General features: G+C 39.9%; 1 protein-coding gene and 1 long non-coding RNA gene across 4 annotated transcripts in view; one reads left to right on the top strand and one right to left on the bottom strand.

The window, feature by feature from the left end:
- The window catches only part of RAF1 (Raf-1 proto-oncogene, serine/threonine kinase), a 79,010-nt gene that overhangs the window by 8,930 nt on the left and 45,022 nt on the right, over positions 1-25,058 (top strand). The window lies entirely within an intron of this gene.
- LOC309443111 lies at positions 2,322-24,949 on the bottom strand. Of its 2 annotated transcripts, none has more exons than XR_014184737.1 (3): positions 24,563-24,949; positions 17,541-17,621; positions 2,322-2,564 (listed from the first exon to the last, which is right to left on the bottom strand). It is a non-coding gene; the product is annotated as an uncharacterized lncRNA (long non-coding RNA). The 2 variants fall into 2 exon arrangements; XR_014184738.1 differs by lacking the exon at positions 2,322-2,564 and adding an exon at positions 4,549-4,883.

The following is a 25,058-nucleotide window of genomic DNA, read 5'->3' as shown; positions in this document are numbered from 1 at the left end:
ATCAAAGATAATGTTTTGAAGGTGCAGAAGCAGCTCTGGTCTTCAAATTGTATATTAAAGTTGGCTATACGTATCTAAATCTTGTGTTGTCGTGAGCAAGGGTTTCAAATTGTGGATATGGTTTTGCTTTGAAAAGTGTATCATATATTGCTCACTAAGTACAAAAATACATGTTTACTATCCTGAGAAAACTATGCATTTAATGTATGAAAAATTGGTACTATGTTAGTTGTGAAAAGCATTTAAATAGTGTAACTAATTTTATAGGTGGACTGGAGACAGCTTTAATTTTTTGTTTCCAGAAGGTCCTTTGTGACAGCTTTGTGCCCCGTTTGAATATATTCAGCTTATACATCAAATAAGTACTGTTTAGAAATACTTTATGGTTATGCAGATCTTGAAGCCTACATGGCAACCAGAACTCAGGCATTTACACAATCTCTGCAGTTACTTTACAAAACAGTGGATGTGCAGCCCAACTGGGTATTTTATCTTCCTCTGCTCCTGTGGAAGTTCCCAGCCCTGTGCTGTGAACAGGAGGTGATGCTTCGGGGTGTGTGGGCATGTGGAGGAGGGGATTCGTGTAGGAATTGTATTCCTGAGAAAATACTACTAGATTTCCTTACAGAACTAAATGGTCCTATGGACTGCGATGAAAAGGAATACAGATTTGATAGTCATGCCTTTCTCCTGATGTAATTGAAGAAACCTGTATCTGAAAGACTAGTAAGAACACTCAGATTAATTATATGCTACTTTATCATTATTATTTTTAGATTTACACGAGATTAGATTACTTAAGAGGAGTTCAAATCTGTCTAGAACCCAGATTAGTGTAGTTTTGTGTATGTGAGTGAACGCAAGGGAAATCACTTCCCTATCGCTTCTCTATTCTATCAATACAAATCTTTCTCTGAGCACGTTCTAATCCACAAATCCCTGAGATCGCATTAGGTTCATTAAAAGTATCCTGCCCCTATGTTGTTTTCCACGCTGCTGCTACTTTCTCTGGTACAGAAGAGTAGCCGAGGGATGTACGAGCGCAGCTGAGTGAGATGTGACTTGAGCACCTGTTGTAGAACGTGGCTGCAACGTGAAGGAGCCGTTTCCTCCGGCTGCAGCAGTGAGGGATGACAGCTGCCACCTCTTCGCAGATAGGCAGCCCTTCACTTCAAAATCAAGTTCATAGCACCCTGTCTTGCTGATTAATGACATATCCACTGGCCAGAATGAAGCTGTAAGAACAAGCTCTGTGTGATGCTGTGAAAAACAACCCAAAGCTGATTCAATTCCTCCCTGCCAGGTCCTGGATTTCATTGCTGTCTGGATCCCGCGAGCGAGTGCCTCCCACAAAGGGTTCTCCAGCACCTTTCTGAATCTGGTTTCTCTCCCAGGCGTTACATTCAGATTCCTTCACGTATTGCCAAAAGCTCGCAGTGCTTTCCTCAAAGTCTCAAATCCCAAGGGAAATGCTTTGCTTACCTTTTTCTGATTCTTTCTTGGATGCAATTCTCCCTACAGACACAAAGCTAAAAGAATGCTCTGACAACCTCATTCCCTTCAGCAGCATGCAAGCAATTAATATTGTTTAAAGAGCTGATGAATCTGTGGATTTCTAACTCACATGAGCATATGCTACTTGTAGTCAAAGTTCATTTGCTAACCAGGGCTTGTGGAAAATTTATTACTTCATGAAAGAATTACTCAAACTGTTGAGTGAGGGTCAATGAGGAAGAACTGTTACAGAAACCAGAGTCAAGTTTCACACATTTAGGTCTTACCCAGAAACTTGTGCAATTTGTTGATGTAATTGTCTAGATTCAAATTTGGTTGTTATACCACTTTGAAGTCTGAATAGATGCCATGGGACATCATAAGCATGCATATTCTGATCAGGATCACTGTAAATGCAAGGGATTTGTTTGCTTACGGACAAAGATACTAGAGATGAACCGTGGAGTCGGTAGGACCGTCATTCTTTGACACAGAGTTTGGGGAATGCTTTGTGCCACCTGTGTAGCCTTCATGCTAATACTTCTTACTCAGTGCTTGTCTTTCTTTCTATTTTCCACACCCACCACACCTTTATATTATTAACAATCGATTTATATGCAAAATATCACATGATATTGCGCTGTGCCCCTTTTATAGTGACAAACTGCACCAAGTCCCACCTTTCTATATCCTGTACCTCCAAATGTGAGTTGCTGTATACTCAATAGAAACATTTTGCCTTCAAAAGACAGGTTTTTATTCTCCTGGTTTCAACTACACACTAAATCCTCAGATTCTAAAAAGACATGATCTCATTGCTTGTGTCTCCAACTATGAGCAGATCAACATGATTTTTCTTGCTCAACAAGCAAAACGCAGGATTTCACAGCTCTTTTCAACACAGCTGCAGAAATCTTCATACAATATTGGTAGCTTTTATAGTGATGTTGTGCTGTTTTTTAAAAAGGCCAGACAGGAAACAAAAACATACTGGCCACATTAGCAAAGCTCTGGAGGTTCCTCTTCTATGCTGTAGTAATCAGATGTAGAATATTCAAGTCAGTCTTCCACTAGGAGAGGGAAAATGTATTGAGAAACTGGGTATTGAGTGATGCTTGTCTTGTTTACAGGAACTTTTGTATCCAGGAAAAACGTATTTCAGAAATTTTAGTGCCAGTAACTGTGCTCAGATATTGAAATATCCAATAAATTCTCTTAGCAGTAACTTATTGAACCGTTTCTTTATCATCAAACCTCTCCAGATGTTGCACTTGAGTTCCCTACAGAGGGTGTACTGACACTCGTAGGCATTTCTTTCTTTAAGATTGTTACATGTCTAAAGGTCAATAAAACTGACTGGAGTAATCTTAAGCATAAATACTCACAGTAGCCCCCAGGGAATATGTATATATTAAAGTTGCTTTCTAGGTTGACATCCATAATAACTTATCTTCACTGTTATTTTCGCTTGTTCTACCTATACTAAAATGGGCATGGATACATTGTGAGCTGTTCTTGCAATGTAGCATATATTGTAAGTACTTGACTGAAAAAAGACTTATTATGTATCTGGTTTGAAGTACAAAGATAATTTAAAACATTCGGATTCTCTTGCATTCATATAATGTAACTGCTTAGAGTCCCATAAATTATCACTTGATGTGCCTTCAGATTCTGCTCCAGTGGAATTTGCTGGGTGATATCGAAAGCGTCTGAACAAGTTAAGAATGAAATACAGCTTCCAATCTTAACTGTAGTGTTCAATACTGACAAAGGCAATATTTCTTTAAAGAAAAAAAAAAAAGGCAATTGTCCACATAAATTGTAATTTCTTTCTAGCAGGAAGCAAAACATGTTTAATCTGTTTCAGAAGCAGCAGAAATTAGTCATACACAGATCAAAATCTATTCATATGCGAAGATTACTCATCTATAAATTGCAGCTGCTGTCAGATGCAGTGTTAGCTTACTCGCTATACCCTGAAAATAACTGCAAACCGGTACAGAATGCTTATGTACGTATCTTTCAGGTTAATTACTTATGCAAAAATCCATCTGTTGGATGACACTGATGAAGCTCATGATTTTCAAACATTTCCTTGTCTTACACACTGATTACTCAAAACGCTTCTGTTCAGTCATCAAGAGTCTTTCAACAAAATGCTTTTTCACTGGAAAATGAGATTCAAAGCCCAAAAGTTTTGCATGGACATGAATTTATTTTGGTGAAGCTTTTCTTAGGTGAGGTTTCGGTGTTCCAGGACAAAATTTCTGGTTTAGATGAGACATCATTCCAAATTATCAAATAATGTAGGCCAATTGCTTGGGACAAAGTGAGTTCCTAGATTTTGCTCCTCTTCATGTGTGCCTATACAAAATAAACCAGTTCCATCAGGAGAGACTGGAAGACTTACTAAAAACCGGCCGCCAGTGCTGGGTTTGGACATCCGACTTGGTTATGGCAGAATCTGATGACCTAGCATGTAAACAAGAGACTTCCCCCTTAATGTTTGTTTTGTTTTATTGACAAGCTTCAAAAATAGTCTTGGCTTTACCCCCTAAAACTTCTTAGGGGGCTCTTCCTGGAAGACTTCCACCCCGTGGTTAAGTAACTCCTAATCCAGGGAGAATTGTTCTGCAGTTCCAAATACAGTTGCACTGTCATGGGACACAAGCTGGAAAATAGATCTGCAATCATTACAGCTTAAATAAGCCTGGATTCCTCCCTTCAGATAAAAGTTTTTTAAAAGTGAAATCTGAAGAAAGCCAATATACGCATCTGTGGAACTTGCAGCTCAAAATTTAAGTAGGTTTATGTAGTTGATTTATTCAGTGAGTAGCTGAGAATTTTCTTTAAAGCAGAAGCATCCTACTTGTGCCTTTTGTACAGAGTATCACAGCAATCCTCATTTTTCAAGGGTTTCCAGTTAACTCTTTCTCCCCAGCACCATCCCCGTTCACACCAAGTGGAATCTAAAAGACCAGATTCCCCCCTCTGTGGTATGCTTTGTGATGGGAAAACAAATGGATTGTAACTAATTTTCTCTTTTCCCCTCATGGTCTAGTCTTGGAAACATCACTATAAAGGAGAGATTAAACCTTTCTTTTTTGGGGATGCAGGGAAAGAAGAAAAACCAAACCAAACATGTATATAGTTTCCTGAATTATTTTGTTATATCTTAATGACCGAGTTCTATGTCTATGACTTCATACCACTTTCTGTATTTCAATTACGTAATCTTCAGCTAGCACTCTTTGGACTGGCTGTGCAGAGGCTCTTGGTGTCGAATGGCTGGAGAATATCTTCAGCTATACGTTTAGTGCTGGTATTGCAGAATTAACCTCAAAAAGCATAGGATGGATGCCAAAATATCCCGAGGAAGAAAATTCCTGCAACAGCAACAAGAAAAAGCATATAGACCAAGAAAAGCATATAGAGAGAGTGTGTGTTTATAGTTATTTATCTGATTATCCCAAGCACTCTGAACTTGACTCCGTAATGTTGCCAGTTCTCCAAAATATATAGAATGTGATTTGCCTTTGGGATCCAGGAATGGTTTAAACTGCTTGATAAAGGCTGCCAGTAACGCCCCACATTCTGTTCCACTATCCTCTCTGCTGACATCAGTTAGTGATCTCCCTGACAACAACATCCCTCATCAATCAATACTTACGGCAGCCAGCTTGTATTTAATCAGTTTTGTTGCCCTTGTTTAGATGATGCCCTTAATGACATTTCTCTTCCTTGTGGCTTGCGGTGTGCTCTTGCTTTGACCACAGGCTTGAGACAGCTTCTAGACTGGGGTGTTCAAGTCAAACTGAGGAAAGGCCGGTGTTGTTCAGGCCACCTCCACAATGAGAGGGACAGCAAAGCCCAGCTTTGCTTGCAGGAACGGCAGGAGAAGGAATGAGGGCTGGCTTGGACCTCTGGACACTTTCTGCTTCTCCCTATGAGGGCTGCATTAATGATTCTGCTTCTCATTTAACCTCAGCTGCAAAAAATCATATTGGATACTGAAGGAGAAAAAGAAAGGTCCATCTGTCCTGTGAGGGAATGACCTGGATGCTGGACCCCAGGAGGTGGGAGTAGCAGACAGGCAAAGGAGGTTTCCACGGACAGGGCTGGAGATGCGGTGGGAGCTGGAGTCGCTGCGTTTCCAGCAGACTGGCTGGTTCACAGGACAGAATCTTTCTGCTCTTGGAAGAAACATGAGAATTAATAACGCTGTACTCTCCAAGTTCAAAGGAACTGGTCAGGGACTCCGGTCTGTTCCTATGATTATATCACGGATGAGCCATACTACTAATGATACGTGTAAGAATTCCCCTTTGCAGGATTAAACACTGAGTTGTTGTTACACGACCGACTTCAGCAGATCAGAGCTTAACGCAAACAAGAACTTGTATGTGGCCAGAGAATTCCAGATAAGTTGTTGCCACGTAACTTTTTATTTTAAACTTCGCACTGGGAGTCTGCGTACATTTCAAACGAGGTTTGTAAGCAACACTACTTGCTATTCCCCAGAACTCCTGGAATCTCATATCTCAACAGTGTTTAATTGTCCTTCCCATTAAAGATGAGTCAAAGTAAGAGAACCGCATCTCACAAGCCAGCTTGGAAACAAAGTGGTAATCAGCTTTATTCTTTAGGAAACTTGCTGATTTATGACAGCATTTGCATTTGATACTTCTCAGACACAATTTTGGACACAATAACATCTATAAAATAACATCAGAGGAGCAAATGATGATCTCTGCAACTACCACGATGTGAGCTGAGTGTTAATTTTCTTCCTTCTTTCACAGGAGGTAGGGCAAACAGGGTTGCTAGCCAGAAAAGTGCCATGTTCTTAATATTATAATGTAATCTCAGTATGCTGAGAAGTGAGTAACTCTTAATTTTGATTCTGTTTATGTTTTGGACAGCAAAAGCAGACTGTTTGTGCTGCAAGGATGCTGGCAGAACTCTTCCTAGGTAGACATATGAGATTTTGCAGATGTCTGGAACAAATATACAAATGCTGTAAGTGGTGAGAATGAAAAAAAAAATGAAATCAGAACCAGTTTTTCCAAGTGGGAAAGGATCCGCTTTTGGAAAGCATGCGCTTCTATGAGCTTTTCTGCTGGTTACTGAGAGCCCTTTTCTCTGTGTTCCCCATGGCAAAGAAGGGAGGCAGGCGCCTCATGAAGGAGGAGAATGAGGATGGTATTTGCAGGTGGGACTTTCTCTCAGAGGTGTGAAGTTTACCAGGCATGGACACCTACATGTGCTTGGCCCAGGAAGGTCAGTGAGGTTTACTCCTGCCTGACTTCCATGGTACGAAATGAAATAACGCTTAGCTGATTCACGGCTGAAGTGGGAACTTTATGTAGTAAATGGTTCTGATTTCTAGTCTAGTATGCTCTTTAATGCCCCCTCTTCTAAGTGCTAAAGGTTTTGTTGTTGTTTCCCAGTGCCTCACTCTTCATTAATACAGTTTGCTTTGGTTTGGTTTTTGTGCCTTTCCAGTGTTAGTAGGCACTGGAGCTATTTTTCTTGTCGATATTCCAGTTATGTCCAACGCTGGAAGGAATTCTGGCTTAAGAATGAGTATGCCCCTCATATAACCAATGTTGATGCCTCATAAACAGTTGAAAGTGTTGAAAGAACAAGGGAAGTATTCCTGTTTCCATTTCAAGGATTAAAAAAATTGAGGCATCAGGAGGCTATGGACCCTTACTTACAAAACATTTTCCAAATACCTTCCGTAACATTAGAACTGAGTCCTTGCTACAGCAATACCCAGGAGTCTTGTGATGGTTAGCTTCTCTTTGCTTCATCCTTCCTCGCTCAGGTATGGATGTGTAAAGTATGAACAAAGAGCAAGACTGAAAACTGGAGACTAAAACTGTCTCTGACGACTCCCAGAGCCAAGCTCTGAGCTTGACTTTGCAGTGCGACTCATCCAAACCTCGTGGAACAGCTTTGGGTGTAGCTGGCGCAGGTTCTGGTCAACGTTCAGTAGGTACAGGTGCTCAGGTGCTTTGTGCTTAGAGCTGCTCTGGAGATGCCTCTTTCAGAGCCCTTTAGACAAAGCCCAAGTACACGGACATGTGCAAAACTCGCAGCAGGGCTGATGTTTCACCTCAGTCTTTCTAGTTGAGTGTTGTCATGTCCTGTGACTCCTCTGAATCATGCGAGTCTGGTGAGGACTGGTGTCAGTCTTGTGAGGATGTGAGACGTTCCAGCCCCGCTGTGGATTTCAGCGCCCCACGGGACACAGCTCTTCTGAAAAGCTGCTTTCCTTCTTTTGGTACCGCTAGAAGCAGCGGCAACAGTCAGGCTGGGAGAGGAAGCAGAACTAACCCACTTGTGGGGGTGTGAAAGAGCTTTTCAATTCGAGGTCAAGTAAACCTGAGAATGATGGCAATAATATCACATGTGCTATCCCCTTATCTTATGGGGACAGCTGAGGGAATAGAAACAAACCACCCTCCCCAAGGGTCAGATCCAGTCCTTAAACAGGATTTGTGTGTGTGTGTGTAATATGAGTTTTGATTCAATTACTTGGAAGCTGCAGGTGTGGCTATAGATAGATATTCCCTGTTACTGCCTTGCTACTGTACAATTTTTCCCAACTGATGCACTTGCACGAAGAAAGTAATTTTGGCATTCTTGAAAAATCTCTCTCTTGCATTTAACTTGGTCTCGGAGCCAGTAAAGCATTTAACACCAGCTTAAGCACATTTAAATTACTCACCTAGGTGACTTGACTAAGTAGTTTCTCATAGAGCCATAATTTGAGCATTTCACTGCTTGAAATCCAATGCCTTTGTAGCTGTTGCTCATTACAATCCAAAATTTGCTGTAATATGGTTTTATACGTTTTCATTGTGTATTTTATCTTAAACCCACATTATTTCCTCATTAACACCTACTTCTATGAAGAGAATTAAATGGCATAAAGCATCACTCTTGAATATTCAAGTACTCTAGAAGAAAACTGGAATTAATGGAGCTGGATAATAAGAGTAACTTCAATAACCAGGAGCTGTGGCGGGCTCCAAAGCCAAAGGAGCATGTTGCAAAACTACTCAATGATGTGGTAGAAAGAGAAGATAACACAGAGTGTATTTATGAGCTAACCTGAAATCAGGAGCAGTTCTAAGAGACAGACCTGGCAAGCCATGTGCAGCTCCACAGCAGGGCCATGTTTTTGGTTTGTTTTTTTTCTTAAAGGAGATTCTAAAGCTTTTTATTCCTGGCCATATTCCATGCTGGAAGGAGCAATGCTCCTCTCACGTGGTTTGAAATATCCAGCCACTTGGCCAATGATCTCGTGCACCAGGGCATACAGAATGATGCTCTTTGCTTGCATTACTGTATTAGTGCGCTGCGTCCAGCTAGTAATTTTCTTTAACCGTTCACAGCTCAGCACTGTGGTGTGTGTTTTCCAATATACTCTCACGGAAATTTTGAAAGCTGTTTTATTTTCTTTTTCTGGCTTCCTTAGAAATGTTTTAGTATTACATTTTTAAGAAGGTCTCTTCAAAATGCTTCAGACTCTGGAAATCCTTATCCTGGAGCATATTCCTACAGGAGTAGGAGTGCAGGCTGGTAAAACTGAAATGCAATCCACTACTGTCTGCTATGTCTCAGATTTCCTGGGTACCTTTATATAAAAGAACATGTGAGAAAAGCAACACACCAAAAATCCTTCATGTTCAAAAAGTCATGAACCTCCTTCATGAGGACGGATCCTCACAATGGGGCTGCTCAGTGCTCCTGTATCTATTTCTGTCCTTGGACAGCAGAAGTGAAGCGCTATATGATGTTGGATTTAAATGCAGAGTAACTCTTCCAGAAATGAAGGTCTCATCCATTACTTCTGTGCAGTGCTTGGCACTGTTACGCCAACGTTAATATAAGATTTTTCTGCCATGGGACACTGATGTAAGCATCAAATGCGTACATACGCATGCTGCCCTTGACCTGATTCAGTGCACTAGGAATAACCTTTCTGTTGGTTTGTGTTTTTCCTAGAGTTTCGCTGAATATAAATCTTTCAGTTTAAAAAAAGCAAGGATTTATTCCATGTTCACATTACATCACTCCATGTGACTCCTCCTGTGGCTATTTTTGTAGCCTGTGTTCATATCACTTAGTTCCTAGAATCAGGATGATAAATTTTAACACCGAACGTCTATTTAGTTAGCGAACTTCTGTATTTTCTGACTGCAGGGTTCCTCATTTTACTTCTCTTTTTAGCCCGGCTTTTCTGTAAAGTGTCCGTTTACTATGTTGGGTGGAGTCTGCTATACTTTCCAGAATACCTGCATGTCCTCTTTCTTCTTCCCACCCCTTTTTGTCTTTTTTGTCTCCTTTTGCGAGCCGTCTGGGATGACAATCCTGTGTGCTTCTTACTTACTTGTCAAAAACACGCTGCACGCTTTAATGCTGCTTAGTGTTGCCACGAAAAGTGCTACATACAAACAAAATCTCTGAGCCCACCATCTTTTCATATGCTCTGTGTGTCTGTATTCCAGAGGCTAACACCCCAGATATTTCCTTAGGATACACCTGTCAAGGATTTTCAGGTTATTTGCAAAATTTTTGTGAACAGCAAACAGTTTTTTAACCCTTAAAATTAAACTAGATGATATTTCTGCTTAACTGCAAAAATTTTTCTAAGTATTTTTATGTCATGGTGCTATTTTTTTCCCTGCAGTTTCTAGGTGTTGGGGAAAGAACAGTGTATTTATTCTATTTAATTAAACAAAGGTCAAGCAAGGCAAAACACGAACTCTCCAGAATTTTGTGAGGGTTTTGTGGAGGAACAAAAGCATCAATAAGTCTGAGCCATAGTTTTCCTAAAAAGCTTAGGCAGTCCTGGATGATCAAGATTTCAACAACTACAGAGTGTTTGGTGAACAGATCTACATCTAAATCTCATGGCCTAAATTCTTTTTGAATTAGGATATGTGCATGATTTAAACTAAATATCAATAGATAGATCGCTTATTCCCGTGGGTCAAACTGGGATTAATCAGAGCCCCGTGCTTCAGGCACATTTTGGAGACAAAGAAAATCTGCCTATTTGGTATTTCAGTAATTGGACTATGACAAAAGTAACCGACTAGCCATTCAGGATGGAAATCCAGCAAAATCACATCAGCACAGCTCACAAATAGGAAAGGGATGAAAATGTCTTCCAATTACTTAACTGAGATGCTGTCACTTAAAGGTGACAAGCTGTGATAATTTTATAATATTGGCTGCATTTTGCAACAGTAGAAATTAATTTCAAAACAGCCGTATGCACACCTTTTGTTGGGAAATTGTGCAATTTTATCACACTTCATGCACTTGCTACATGTAGGCAAACATGAAGATCTGTGTATCATGACTTCAGAGATACATGTAAGGTGAAATCTGGAAATGCGGAATTGGTTCTAGAACTGCCCAGTTGTGCCCTGTCAATACATGTTCTGCTGTAATTGTGGTCTGTCCTGAGAGAAAACAACCCCAAAATCTCGATGTGTAAGAATATTTCAATACTGTTCAGCTCTAGCGGTCTCATGTATCTCCTGTAGCTGTGTTTGGCAGTTTAGTGAAACAGGATAACTGTTGCTAAGGAGTGAACATTTTTGTTATACAATAAGAATTTTGGGGGAAAGTTGTATAGTTGGATATTCAAACAACAGATTGCCAGCCTTTGCTCCTCAATTTTGTTCCCCATCTCCCTCATTACCATGTGCCCTTAGGCAAATCAATCCTTGTTTTCATTTTGAAGTAACAGCTAAAAGAATAAAACACCTGCAGGTGGTTCAGAGTTTAAAGATGCTATTCTAGAGACTCAACACAATCTCCTGACTTTAATTATTTACCAATAAAAAAGGCTGAAAGGATCTTTCCCTCCTAACCTGAGAAGGCTAAACCGCAGAACAAGAGAGCACTATGAGCTTCAAGAAGTAATTTGTCCAAAAGTCTAAGTTGTTTCTAAACGAGAATTTAAAAGCCCTTGGCTCTGGTATCTTAAATATAAAATCATAGTAAGGTGAACACAAAACCCAAAAGGCAACTTGCAGAAAGTATAAAACTATCAAAGACTTTCAAATGCACAGAATTCCTGAATTAGAGGCTGATTTTCTGACATTGATTGCTAGAACACGGGAGGACCCAACAGAGGAAAATCTTTCATTTTTGTATGTTTCCAGCACTCTTCCTAATAATCTATCACTGTATTCACTGTGGTTTGTGAAGCGCTGTGAGAACCTGGGTAGGAAATGTCTACGAACACACACCAGAGCACCTGCTTTCTGAGTTAGCCTAAGTCTTATTCAAATCTCTTTAGACCCTATGAGATGACTGCATAGGCATGTGAGAGGTACTTTTCTTATAAAAATAACTTTACTTTTTCTGTGTCATCCTTCTATTTTCCCAGCTGAAGAGTCCTAATCTAGTCAGTTGCTTATCACACAGAAACTGATTTATATTTCTAAAAATTGCTGCTGCCCTTTTTTGCTCTTCATTTAATTTAGTTAAACATCTATTGTGGCACAGGAACACATCTCCACGCTGTATTTCAATATGTGGGTGCACCTTTGAGTTATACAGTGCGATAAATCTTCTCTTCTCATCCCAGATTCCTCACATTGTATCTCATTTTGACCATTGCTGGGTGCAGAGCTGGCGTTTTTAGAGAGCTCTTCACAGTAAATCCCACATCTCTTTATCTGGTTGACAAGAGCTAAACCAGAACCCCTTGCGGTTCACATACGATGCAGGCTGCCTTTTCCTAGACTGTTGCTTTGCATTCACTTGCACAAGATTTAATCTACTATTTCATAATCTAATATTGTGCTCTTTCAATGTTTGTGTTTTAGTCTCAACTATATTGAAAAATTATCTTTATCAGCAAACTTTCTTGCCTTTCTAGTTATTCCTATTGTTCTTTTTTCTAAATAACCTTTTGAAGAAGTCATATGGGCTTTTTTCAAACCAGACAATACCTATAGTGTAAGAGGCAAATTAATTATAACATGTGGATCTTCTGAACAATAGACTAACTTAGCAACTTCAGCTCTGAGTGTATATAATAATATTGCTGCTTATGTCAGTGTGATAAACAGATGAGTAAGAAGGTAGAGCCTTTGAGATACACTTTGCATATGCACAAAGCTACTTTTTCTGGGATCACAGAGTTTCTGACTACTTAGGCTGCGGTTTCACAAACCAAATAATTGGATCTGTGGGCTGTTGCCAAATGGGGCAACTCCAGTCTCTGCACCCCTCACCCACCAGCTGGGCCTTCATTCCTTCCCGTGCTTTGATCAAGAAGTGCTGGGATTGTGAGATTAGTCATGAAAACATACAAAATCTGACTCGCCAGGCAGCGTCATGACTGCTAGATGTAAGGTGAGAGAAGGGGCATAAACGTTTGGCTGGGGCCGAGAGGGGAAAAAGGACCGTCCCTTGGGCAGCAGTATATAGTCAGGACATGGATTGGGACATTGCACCCAAGCCTTAAAGCACAGCAGTGTTCCCACTTTTGCTTTAGAGGAGAACTGAACCAAACCCACAGTTTCTCTCCATGCGGCAGCAGGAACGTAGCCCAAACACTCTGACGTGGTGTGATGCTTTAGCCCTAGACAAAACCCGTGGAACTGCTGTCCATGTGATCAGACCCGTGACTTGCTTTGAGTCCATCTGTCATTGTTCCTCAGGTTACCACTCATACTGTTTATGCTGCACATGAAAGCTGGTGTCAGGAGATTAAGCCAAAAAAATGAAAAGTTCTCCAATGAAATAGAAAGCCTGACTTGGTTAAATCTGACAGTGTCTAATTCTAGTAAGAGTAACTTACAAGACTTTTGTAGCCTAACTTCTATGAATCAAAAAGCAATCTCTTTAAGTATAAATAGATCCATGCCGCTGGCATTCAGGTGGGAAAGCACGCTGGGTGGCACACATCTAACACAGCGCAGGCGGTGCAGAAGCTTTGGAACCGGGGGCAATGGTGGAGTAGGGGAGAGAGAAACCTGTGAAGGCAGAGAGCAATAAAGGCTCTTGTGATATCAGCAGGAAATCAGAATAAGAAGTTCAGGTTAAGCTTAAAAATAAAACAGTTTAGATAGCTTGAAGATAGTTGCTAATTAACTGAAAGCAACTGTATAGTGTATCAACAGCTGCCTCAGGATGACATAATGACATTCATTTATTCTGACACGCTAATGACAACCAAGGGTGTTATGCCTTGTAGTAAATAGTTGAGGTAAGAACAGTATTTATATGGCTTATTGCTTTGAAAGTTTTCTACTGCATTAAGTCATCATGAAAGAATAATTCTATATTCTCTCCTTCTGTAATAAGTTATCCTGAAACTTCTTTCTTTTTCTTGAATGAGGAATGCAGTATTCAAGGTGAAAACTATCTATTTTCATAAGAAAATGACTGTTATTTTTAATAACCTACCTAGATGATTATTTATAATACTGCTTAGCTTTGGTTACCTAGCATTGTAAATCCCTGTCATCTTTTATAAAACATTATTTTCAGTACATTCTTGGTTGTTTTGAAAGACTGCTTAGGTTTCTGGCCCAGCAGAGCAATTTAACTGACTCAGGATTATAAAAATCTACAGTATTAGCTACATCCAAGCAGTGCTTTCTTACCAAGAACTTCAACTGCAAAGTAAAGGTAATTAGAACATATTGGCTTTTTGCCACATTCCACAATAGGCTTCCTTGGCAAGCATCAGCCCCAATGTTTCATATAAGTTTTTCTACAGCAGTTTTACTTTCCTCTAGGAAAAGCTATTTTATAGAAAGGGAGTCTTAGCGATCCTTACTTTGCGTCTATTTTATTAGTTATTGTTCCGTATCACCATGCAGCAGTAGCATATTTTGTTGTAAATTCTTTCCATTACTCACAAAGCCACACAAAGCTCTTGGAGCTTTCCTCGGAGAATTCTTAACTTCCTACAAAAACAAGTGACAAAAAGCTACCAGGAAAAGTAACCAGGAGATTTTTAATCACTTGAGTCTCTTTCCTATCCCTAAGAGAAATTAGGACTTTCCACATGGTTAAGTTAAATACTCAAGTGAATTACATGGCCTGTAATAAACGAGATAAATCTATGATCTATTATTTTTTATGAACTATATTGTGTTAAATATGAGAACAGATGCTATTTCTTGCCCATACCCAAAGATGTCCTAGGACTGCTACAGAAACAGAAATTCTTCTTGAATAGATCCGTTTGATCTTTTCACCATTTAGATGTGAGATTTCATTGTGTTTTTCAAACGTCTGAACTAGCTGCCATCTCTCACTCTTTTTGATAAATGGAAGCTTCTTAAATCCAGTGTTTTAAATATAAAACACTGGGTAACACATGTGTGCAATAACTCAATGTCTTTAACTTAGTTTGCTGTAGTAATGCTCACCACTCTCCTTCAGAATCCAGAGGAACTGGGATCTATTCTAATACCAGATTTCACCACTTCGAATACTGGGAGGACAAACTCTTGCACTTAGAGTAGCACATGATGCTGAAGCTTCGCCTTGGTGATGTTTAAATACTCTGGACTGCTCCAAGGTGTGTTCAAATGAACAAGTATTTGCACTAATGCTTGCCATACACCGTTACGTGTTTGTGTGTTTAAAAGTAATGGCCCACCTTGGAGAGAATCTGGAAGCAAAGCAGAATGCCAGGTACATCTGGAAGAGATTTTTCTTTATTATAGTCTATATTTAACACTAATAGTGAATTTACTAAATTTAGTAAATCCTGTCCTCTGATACCGACAGGTAATGACTTTTTTCAATCCTTATGTGTTCTAAGGTTGTGTTTGGTTTGCATTTGGTGTTTTGTTGCGTGGTTTGGTTATTTACTTTTTTAACCTCCATCTCAAAATTCTATGTTAAATCTTGCCTTCCTATATCTCGCTGAACTATGTGAAGATGGGTAAGAAAGCACTACGGTAAAAGTTAGAGTGAAGTACAGTGATTATGCACAAGGTTACAAAAGCAAACAATCTCCATAATAAGCTCTACTCTGACAGCACTGAAAATCTGAAATATCCGGAACTCTCCTAGATATAAGCAAAGCAGGTGTGAAATATTAATTTAGAATATATTTAATTTATAATAGTATACATAAGGTATCCTATATTTCAAATATTCTGGAAACATGCTTATAAAAATATGCAATATTTATTTTGAACAAAAAACCAAACCCATACATATTTAAGAATAAGTGTAGTTGACTGTGTGTTACCAAATGCTAAACAAAGCCGGAGCCGGGAGGCAAGGCAAATAATCTTGCTTGCATTCTTGTCAGCTAAGAGCATGACCCAACTTGAAAACTTGATAAATCAAAATCCATTACTTGGGGAAATAACTTAGTTGCTTTGTACCAAATGTTTCCCCCAAATCTTTAGTTAAAATTGCCGATTTTGAAGTCTGTGGTCCTGAAAGCTACAAAAAGTCAGATAATTTACCCAGAATGCTGGGTGAAAATAGCTGAAGACTGAATGCACCAACAGAAGGTATCTTAGGTCATGCTCTTTCTTATTCACTGTGTGGCCTTCCCAAGAGGAGGAAAAAATTCACCTGAGTTTATTTTCCAAAGACAGTCGTAAGAGAAGTGTATCTGTCAAATATGTCCTGGGGAGATGTCTCAGCAATCAGTTCTCCTCAGATAGAAATAATGCTTTTGAGTTTTGCCCTGTTGCCTCAGGAAAGATTTAACTTCACTTCAATTACAGAACCATAAAGCACCACTGACCCTATAATACTGCAAGTAATCCTCTGCTTAGGATGAAGATAATAGCATGGCATATACAGAAGAATTAAAATGGTGGTGTGTTGAAATCAAACCCCAAGCTGGAATTGTAAGAAAATATACATTATATACTGGCAACAAGAATTTGCTGTTCCTTTCCCTCTGTCAACTTTACATACACTAGAGGAAAAAACCAATACTTTTTTCATTTAATGTCTGAAGGATAGCATGTGAATATAGAAACAGGTTACTCCAACTCACAAAGATGTCAGCAACACTTACTTTATGGAAAACAGGTCTTTAGTCTCCTGAAAAGATTTTGCCTTTTATTATTTGGCTTTAGTATCAAATAAACTGATGTCTCAGCAAGAATCTTTTAGTAGTTACTTAAGTTCTTATGTCACTGCTCTGCTCAGGTGCAATGCAGAAGAGAGGCTTACATAATTTGTTGCTAATGCAAAGCTTCTGTCTCCACCAGAAATAAGTTTGAGGTTAAGGAATGTCTGAATCAATTAATCTGAATACATTTGAGTATTAGATATACATCTCAAAAGTATTAAAAATACTCAGGTAAAACCAGACATGTCGATACTCATTTCTCTGCAGTTGCTGAAAGATTTAACAAACCTACTAACGCAGCACACCAGAGCTGTGCAGTGCGGCATAGCAATAGACTTGTATGTTTGCATTCCTTTGACCTGATGTCTTTGCTAATTAGCGTTTGGGTAATTTAGTTGTTTTGCTCACAGCATTGTTTTGTTTTGTTTTGTTTTTTTTAATCTTGCAAAAAGAAAAAAAGCTCTTACAAAAATAAGCCCAAAATGAACATTATCTTGTATTAGAATCCCAGAATGTCAGGGGTTGGAAGGGCCCTGGAAAGCTCATCCAGTGCAATCCCCCCATGGAGCAGGAACACCCAGATGAGGTTACACAGGAAGGTGTCCAGGCGGGTTGGAATGTCTGCAGAGAAGACTCTACAACCCCCCTGGGCAGCCTGTTCTAGTGTTCTGATACCCTTACTGAGAAGAAGTTTCTTCTCAAATTTAAGTGGAACCGCTTGAAATAAAATTAAATTGACGTTTCCATTGGAGAAAAAGCATATTCTGATGCACGAGATCAATCTGATTACCACTGTCCAGTCTAAGAGAAATGAATTCTTAACAACAAAAAAAGCCTTAACAAATGACATGAACTATCTGACAAAAACATTTTCCATCTTTATAATTGGAGACTAAATTAGCCATATACACATGCAATTTTTTCAAAGAAAATAGCATACCCACACCGGTGTATCACCCTTCCGGAGCTTCACGTGGGGAAAAGTGCTGCATTCTGCTGCTGACAAGCACGACGCTGGTACCTGTAACGGAGACGTGGGCCGTGAGCATACAGCGACATTTTCACCAACGCACCTTAGTGTGCAATGCCACACAGCAACACGCTTCACACAGATCCCTTACGAACTTAGACTTGCACAGCTACCAAGCTGAAACAGCTTCATCATAAAGATCTTTCACCACTGTCATATTTTCACTAGTATACTGTTTCTCAAGTTATGTGCTTACAATGTAATTTTTAATTGTCATACCCTTCTAAGCACAATTTGCTGTACACGACATTGAGGCACAAATTATCAAAGGCCAGCTGAAGCATGGGTACGGCTGCCGGAGGGAATGTACGCCTTTGATCAGCTATCTTTGGTTATCTGAATCTTGGAGATGAACTTGAAAGACAACGGATAAATAGGCTTGTACTGAAAGCCAAATACTTTATTTTTCATTACTTTTCATAGCTCTTCAGAACAGAATCTCGTAAATGAGAGTTCAGTTTCTTCTAGTATATGGACATATGCACATGGCTAAAATGGACTTTTAATGTGTGTTCTTTCTAGATATATCAAACTTCAGCATTTGTAACTGTGTAGCTATATTCTAATGAGTCTGGCTTTCTCTGGAACAGCAGCGGGAGAGCAGCTTGGATAGAAGCGCTGGCTCGGCTGCTTCAGAGTTCCTTGTCTCTTAGAATCTCCCTTTGATAAAAGCAGCGTGTGACATCAAAAAGAACAGAAGTGAGTGTTTCTGTACACAACACAAACACCACACCAAGAACAGGTTCCTCCTCAAAATTATTAAGAAAAAAGTTTGGCTTTTTAAAATGAAGAATCACAATAATTAGGATTTATTAAAAGATAAAGGGAAGTTTACTGTTTTTCTTTTTGTTGCCTAGCATCTCTCCACATGTTTTGAACATATATAGTTAAACATATATGCATGTATACATATCCTCCTATTTTACCATATCACTCCTGATTCAATACTTGTGATTCTTCATCAACCCCTGAAATATTCCTGTCATCCTAATGTACATTATTACAATGAATAACTTGTAGAGAAACTAAGTATTGAATACAGTTCAGTGACCACACACTAGAAATTGTCCATGCCACAAAAAAATAATGCATAGCTTGAGGTCATGCCAAACCAGATGATCAGTCTCTTTATGTAGCTCTGTATCAGGTATAATACAAAATATTCTGCAGCTGAGCAATTATATATTCAGGCTAGGTTTTAAGGATGGTTGTCAGGAAAGAGCTATTTATGCTTTCATGTTTTTTTATGCAGTACCTAGCTCTGAATAGATTTTATTGTGGTTAGACTTCTTCAGAAATTCAAAATAAACCAAATAAACCAGTCTGGTAAGGTTTCAAAAATAGAACGCATGTATAAATCAAAGTGCTCTATTTATTGTCTCTGAAGTAGGAATGACTGTTCAAATAGCAACAAATTAAAGCCTAGATTATTTTTCCTGCTCTTAGAGATCCAATAATGTTTATTCAGACTGAGTATTTATTCACTGTGCAGGTGTCACCCATCAGTTCAGCAGATTAATTTCATAAAACATTATTCTAAAATTATTTTCACGCTTTGATATTCTCAGTAGAGGTGATATACCAATTCACTTGCCGTGTTTGTCTTACGCTCCTCTTTGGAGCTTCCTAGGCTCTGTCTGTGACAAAAGGCACGTTACCCAGGTTCTCCATCCTGCTGTTGGGAGCCTGACTGCTGTCCCTGCACCGCACTCCCAGAGACAGGGCAAAAACACCCCTGATAAAACAGATATACCCAGCAGACACAATTTAAGAGTTCATTTTGAAACAATGTGGCTTTAGTATTTTTTGTTTTCTTATTTTTTTCAGTCAGCTTATACGGCATTTGCAAACAAATGGGCAGCCAAGGTCCACAACAGCTAATGAGTCAACACTGTGCAGCGGGGACAATTGCCTGTAAGCAGGACCCGCGATGTACAGCTCAGGTTTCAAAGCTATGACCAGTGTTCTTCTGTGTCACGACTTCTGTTCACGCTGGAAGAAAGTGAAATCTTGGTAATAAGTACTGCAAATGAGAATCTGAAATTCAGGAGAGCAACTGAGCTGCTCCTGTGTGGAGAAGGTGTGAGGGACCTGGCTGGGGTGGTGCAGCGCCTCTGACTTTTCCTAGAAGCAAACAGCATTGCACTGAAATAGGAGAAGCAGAAATTCCCCGCTGCACTGCAGAGAACAAGCCCAGAGACACTGGATATCTATAATACCATAAATTACAGTAGGAGCATATGGAGGACTGAAAACTGGTAGAGAGTTTGTTGAAAATTTTAAGAATGCTTCATGTAAGAGTATCAGTGAAGAAAGGGTAATATATTACTTTTTTCTTCAGTAAGAGAATACAGCTTTCTGTTTATAGAGTTGCTCTCAGAATAACTTATTTATTACTGTAAGGCTTAATGCAAATCTGTTTCAATTTTACTCTGAAGCATTCCCTCACAAACTTGTACTGAAAAGCTATTGCAATTGACATTTTCATCAAATATTTTTATTGTTAAATTTATACAAGGACAACCCAAGAACCATATAAAGATGACTACCTAATAGGTGAATTCTAGTGTTTGAGATAGGATGGATTCTGGAAGAATATACAAATCTGTAGAGGATCACAGTCGTTGACATTACAAGCAATAGCACGTTTTTTAGATAAACCTGTTTCTTAAATGGAAGTGTTAAAGCAGTAAAAAAAAAAAGAAAGGAAGGAAGGAAAAAATAAAGAATAACTTAAATTTATATACAGAACTACGCGGTCAACAGATAAGGCAAAATTTGTTTGCAGTACTGTGGAGGCAACTATGGCACAATGTACTTCCCCCAGGCAGTGTCTCACGGGGTGTGCACGTGTGTGTCCCCATGTGTGTCACACAACAAAAGAAACTTTGCATGACAGCTCTTTGTAACTGTCCTAAAGCACTTATATTGACCCTGCAAGCAAATAAACTGAAGTGAAGTTAAAAATAAGCTACTGACCATGAAGTGTAGAGGAGGCTTGTATCAGACAGTCCATTCTGTATCATAAGGTACATGACTTGACAGTGAGATGAAGATTTACTGCAGGAATCCTCGGGGGTTAAACCCTGCAGAGCCACAAGCCTCTGTGAGTCCGTTTCACAGCCCAAGTGACTCCCCCGAGTTCTCCAAGCACAGGCAAATGGATCTGCTCCCACAATCCAGCCCTTCCAGGGAAGCAGTGAAGTCCCCACTTTATCTATGATGCTAAAGACTGAAGCTTTCAGAAGGAGATGTCTTTTTGCATTGCACCCATGGGAAATCAGGTGCTATTTTCAGAAGGAAAAGAAAAACTCCTGGGATTCAGCCTCACTGTTTGGCTGAAGAGTTGCTGAGCAGAGTGGAGAAACACACACACTGTAGCCAGCACAATATCAACCACAGTTAGCTGGACATGGATAAAATAAGGAGAGTTTGTTCAGGATAAAACAACACAAATAATGTGAACAGACTGTGCTACGGTTTCCATTCCAGCCAAACAAGTTTACTGCCTAGTTAACAGCTTCATGTATAAGGTGTCCTATTGTTGTAATGTCTGCAATTTAAATTCTACCAGGCATGAAAAAAACCCAAACAAACCATGAATTATGTTCCCACACCTCTCCTTTGGTCACTTCAGTAACATGGAGAAATAAAGTCTTTCAGCTGAACTATAAAATATAAATGGTTTATGCACCATCATACAAATAAGATATTCCTTATTTGGAGTACCGCTCCTTTGGGTTGCTATTGCTTGATTTGTTCAAGGCCACTTTCATGCCCTCTGTACATTGGACTTCTTTTGTATCTAACTTGACTCAAATTTTTCTCTTACTCAGAAAAAATCTTATGGGGCAATAAGAGGATTATTTATAGCATATATCAAAAGAACGTGCAGAAGCATGATGCTTTGAGTGTGGCTCAGGCTGAATAACACTCTTCATTATTGCTACTCATTCTTCTGAGCCTCCGTTTTATGTACTAAAGATACAATGCCACTTAAAACATTTAATATACAATTTTGAGACTCCCCAGATAATCAGAGTTAAGTTACAGGCACCAGCCCGCTCGTAACCCAGCAGCACTGGTTCTCATCCCCTTCCTCATCACTTCTCACGCTGCTTTCTAGAGATGTAGAAAGTACTTCAGATGATGACAACACAAGATTTTATTCTATGCCTGGACAAACAAAAAGTCCAACCCCTGGACACTCACATGTTAAACATATTGCAAACCCAACCACTAAACACAAACCAGATCAGCCTCAGTAAGAATGCTAATAACATTCAGTTTATTTTGGAAAGTTCATTCAATTTTTGTTTCCCTTCTACTTTAATGCTGTAATGTTTGAGTTTCTTTGCTGGGTTTCCTTGTTTGCTTTTGTTGTTCTTTCTTGTAATTATTGTGTTTCTTTACATGTGCTACATTGTTTAACTATCTGAAATCTGGCTTGGCTTCCTCCATATCTGTGTTCATTTGTTCCATGACTACAATCCTTGATCCTCCTACTCTTTTAAAAGAAGTTTGAGACTTTATGAATGGTCTTCTCTAAAAAACATCAGTTCTTGTGGTTACCCCTCTTTTCTTTCCTTTTTTTTTTTTTAAGCTTCTTATGGCATATTTTTAATCATATTTTATATTACAATATTTCAAGCTCCTTTTGCATGTTTTGCCAAAATCTGTACTACTGTCTACCATTTACATGGATATGCTTAGTCTTAAGCCATGTGAATATTTATTTTACGCACTGCTTTGAGTTTATTTGTTTCTTCTGGGCCAACTCCCGCAGTCAGATACATGGATATGACTCTTGTTAAAGTCAGGCACACTGTGTATGTGCATCAGAGGACTCCTGCAGTTCAAATGTGACACTTAAGAGAAAAGTTACTGTATAAGAATTTGAAAAGAACAATTCAGATTCATAAATTTTGTCTTAAGCAGATACCTTGTTGGTCTGGATTTGTTTTTCTATTTTTTTTTTGTATGTCTGAGCCCATGGTAATGGGGAAGAAAATAAGCACTTTTCCTAACAGAAGGCTGATATATCCATGTGGTTTGTCTGGTGCTGCAAAAGTTTAGTTAAATCTTTGTTTTAGCAATGTCCTCTAAATTGAAGGCATTATTACACTGGCATGCAGGTAACTTCTAGAAACATGGCAATAAGGTACTGAACCACAGTGTTCTAGGCATGGACATTTCTACTGCAGCCTTCTAGAGCTCTGGTTGCCATCCCCATTTCAATCTCCCATTACTTGGCAACCACACTTCTTCCTAGAGGCACCAGTAGCTAAAGACTTTGTATGGTGGTTTTTTGGTCCTTTTTACTTTGCCTTAGGAGGGCCAAGCCCAACAGTGCTGCTCTTTCTTGCCCTTGCTCTGCCTCGGAGGTTAATGTGACTTCAGCTGAACTGAAGCCTTGGTTTATATCAGAATAAACCTTCTGTAGAGAAATCCCACATAAGGCTGAGATAATTTTGCTGGAGGCTCTTTTTAGAGGAGTGCTTCTTTAATTAACAATTAATGTAACATGACTGCAACTGTAAACGTGTATGCTCTTTAAGCCAGGAGAAGTGTTCTACTTTGCAATGGCTATCCTTAGAAGTTTTGGTTTGGGGCGATAAATGAATTGTTTACCGTCGAATGCGCAGTGCTGCACGTTTTTGAAGCCTGACCTAAACCCGGCTAGTTTGTGGTGCTTTGAGTCCCTCAGTGTCTGTGGGAGGCTGAGTTCACACAGGGGCTGCTGGCTGACAGCTGCTCCCTTTCTCCTCCAGCAAAAGAGGTTGCATGCTATATATATATATTTTTTTTTTTATTTATTATTTTTTTTAATACTTTCTCCCCAAATACCTCTCAGTTCACAGCCCACCCCGCTCAGCATGTACCGTCCCTTAGGGATTCCTGCCCGGTGCCCAGCCCGGGGTTGCTGTGGAGCAGGTGGAACTCACGGCCGGTCCTGCAGTGGGGCCGGGGAGGGACAGACTCGCAGACTTAAGTTTTTTAATCATAGACATCACCATTTCCTAAAACTTACATCCCAGCCTAAAATATCCATTCTGCTGAAGTGTCTTGCATAACATTGATTGTTTGGGAAAAAATAGTATGTTGTACAACTTTCATATGTGGAAGTACCCAATATCAAAGTGGTAACAAAAGGCATTATAGAAGAAAATCCTTGGGTTCATTCAATAACGAAGTCAAAATAGTTAATGTTACGATGAAGCAAGTGAAAGCACTTTAAAGGACTTTTTTTTTCACCTCAGAGATCCTCTGCCTGTGTAACTGAAGTGTAGTTATAAAAGCTTTTCTTTTAAAAGACCCTTTGGAACAGATATTATCATGTAACTTGAACGACCTCAGAATATCCCTATACTGTTCCCTAGTTCTCTATACACAACAGCCCATCACCTATTCTATTCTGCCACAGAAGTACCAGGAACCACCCAATGGTGTGTTCCACTTCAAAAACTGTTTCAAAAATTATTTCAGAGGTAGAAAAACAGTTTATGTTGATCTGAAGCAATTGCTAGCAGGCAGAATAATGCTAAAGTTGAGCATGCAGCGCAAAACAGACCCTCCAAGTTCAACATGCCTGGAGCCGATGAGCCTCTTAAAATTTAATTCATGTTTAAAGACAGTAGGTGAGGTAGAATTAATAAGATGATCAGTTTCAAAACCAAAACTGTATTAATCCAAGTAACTTGAATTATTTAGCAGGTGCTGAAAGTTGTTTCAAATGCCTCAGCATCATGTGCTCCAGCACATTCTCCTCTCTGTGTATCACAGATATCATACGATTTAAGGCATATGTGGTTTTTTTTCCCAAGAAGTAAGAGATTTAATGAATTTCAAAATACTAATCCTCTACAGAAGAGTGCTGGTAGCATGCTGTGGCAGTATGCTGCAGACAGACCTCAGCAGTGATCCCTTCTTACCTGACTAGATGTTCTAAATGTTTGAGGGCTCAAGAGACTGCTCCTGACTCAGATTCCACAGAGTCAAACAGGCCAGATATTTCAAGCCCCAGAAAATAACAAGGTACTTGACAGCAGCTGAATATTCTATCTGCCCAGCTACACAGCTTAACTGTCCAGCAAGCGGGAGGGAGCTGGGCGGGAGCGGCGGGACCGCCGGGCTGAGGGCGCCGCTGAGGGGAGGAGGGGCGGCGGCGGGGTCGCCCCGCCAGGCCCCGCTCCAGCTGCCCCGGCGCAGCGGCAGAGCTCATCCCTCACACCCAGCTCGGTTCCCGAGGGGCTGGAGGAGGAGAGAGGCTCCGGTCCCCCCGCAGCACCTCGGCCGCTGCCGCCGCTCCCGAATGGCGGCCCGGGGGGCGCGGGGAGGAGGAGGCTCCATCGGCAGCTCGGCGCTCCGCGCTCAGGCCGAGAGGCGGGGCGGAGCGGGACGGGAAGAGGAGGCGAGGCAGGCGAAAGA

The sequence above is a fragment of the Streptopelia decaocto genome (assembly GCF_964273445.1).
Source record: "Streptopelia decaocto genome assembly, chromosome: 8".
NCBI classification, from domain to species: domain Eukaryota; kingdom Metazoa; phylum Chordata; class Aves; order Columbiformes; family Columbidae; genus Streptopelia; species Streptopelia decaocto.
This window is presented reverse-complemented; position numbering and strand designations above follow the sequence as displayed.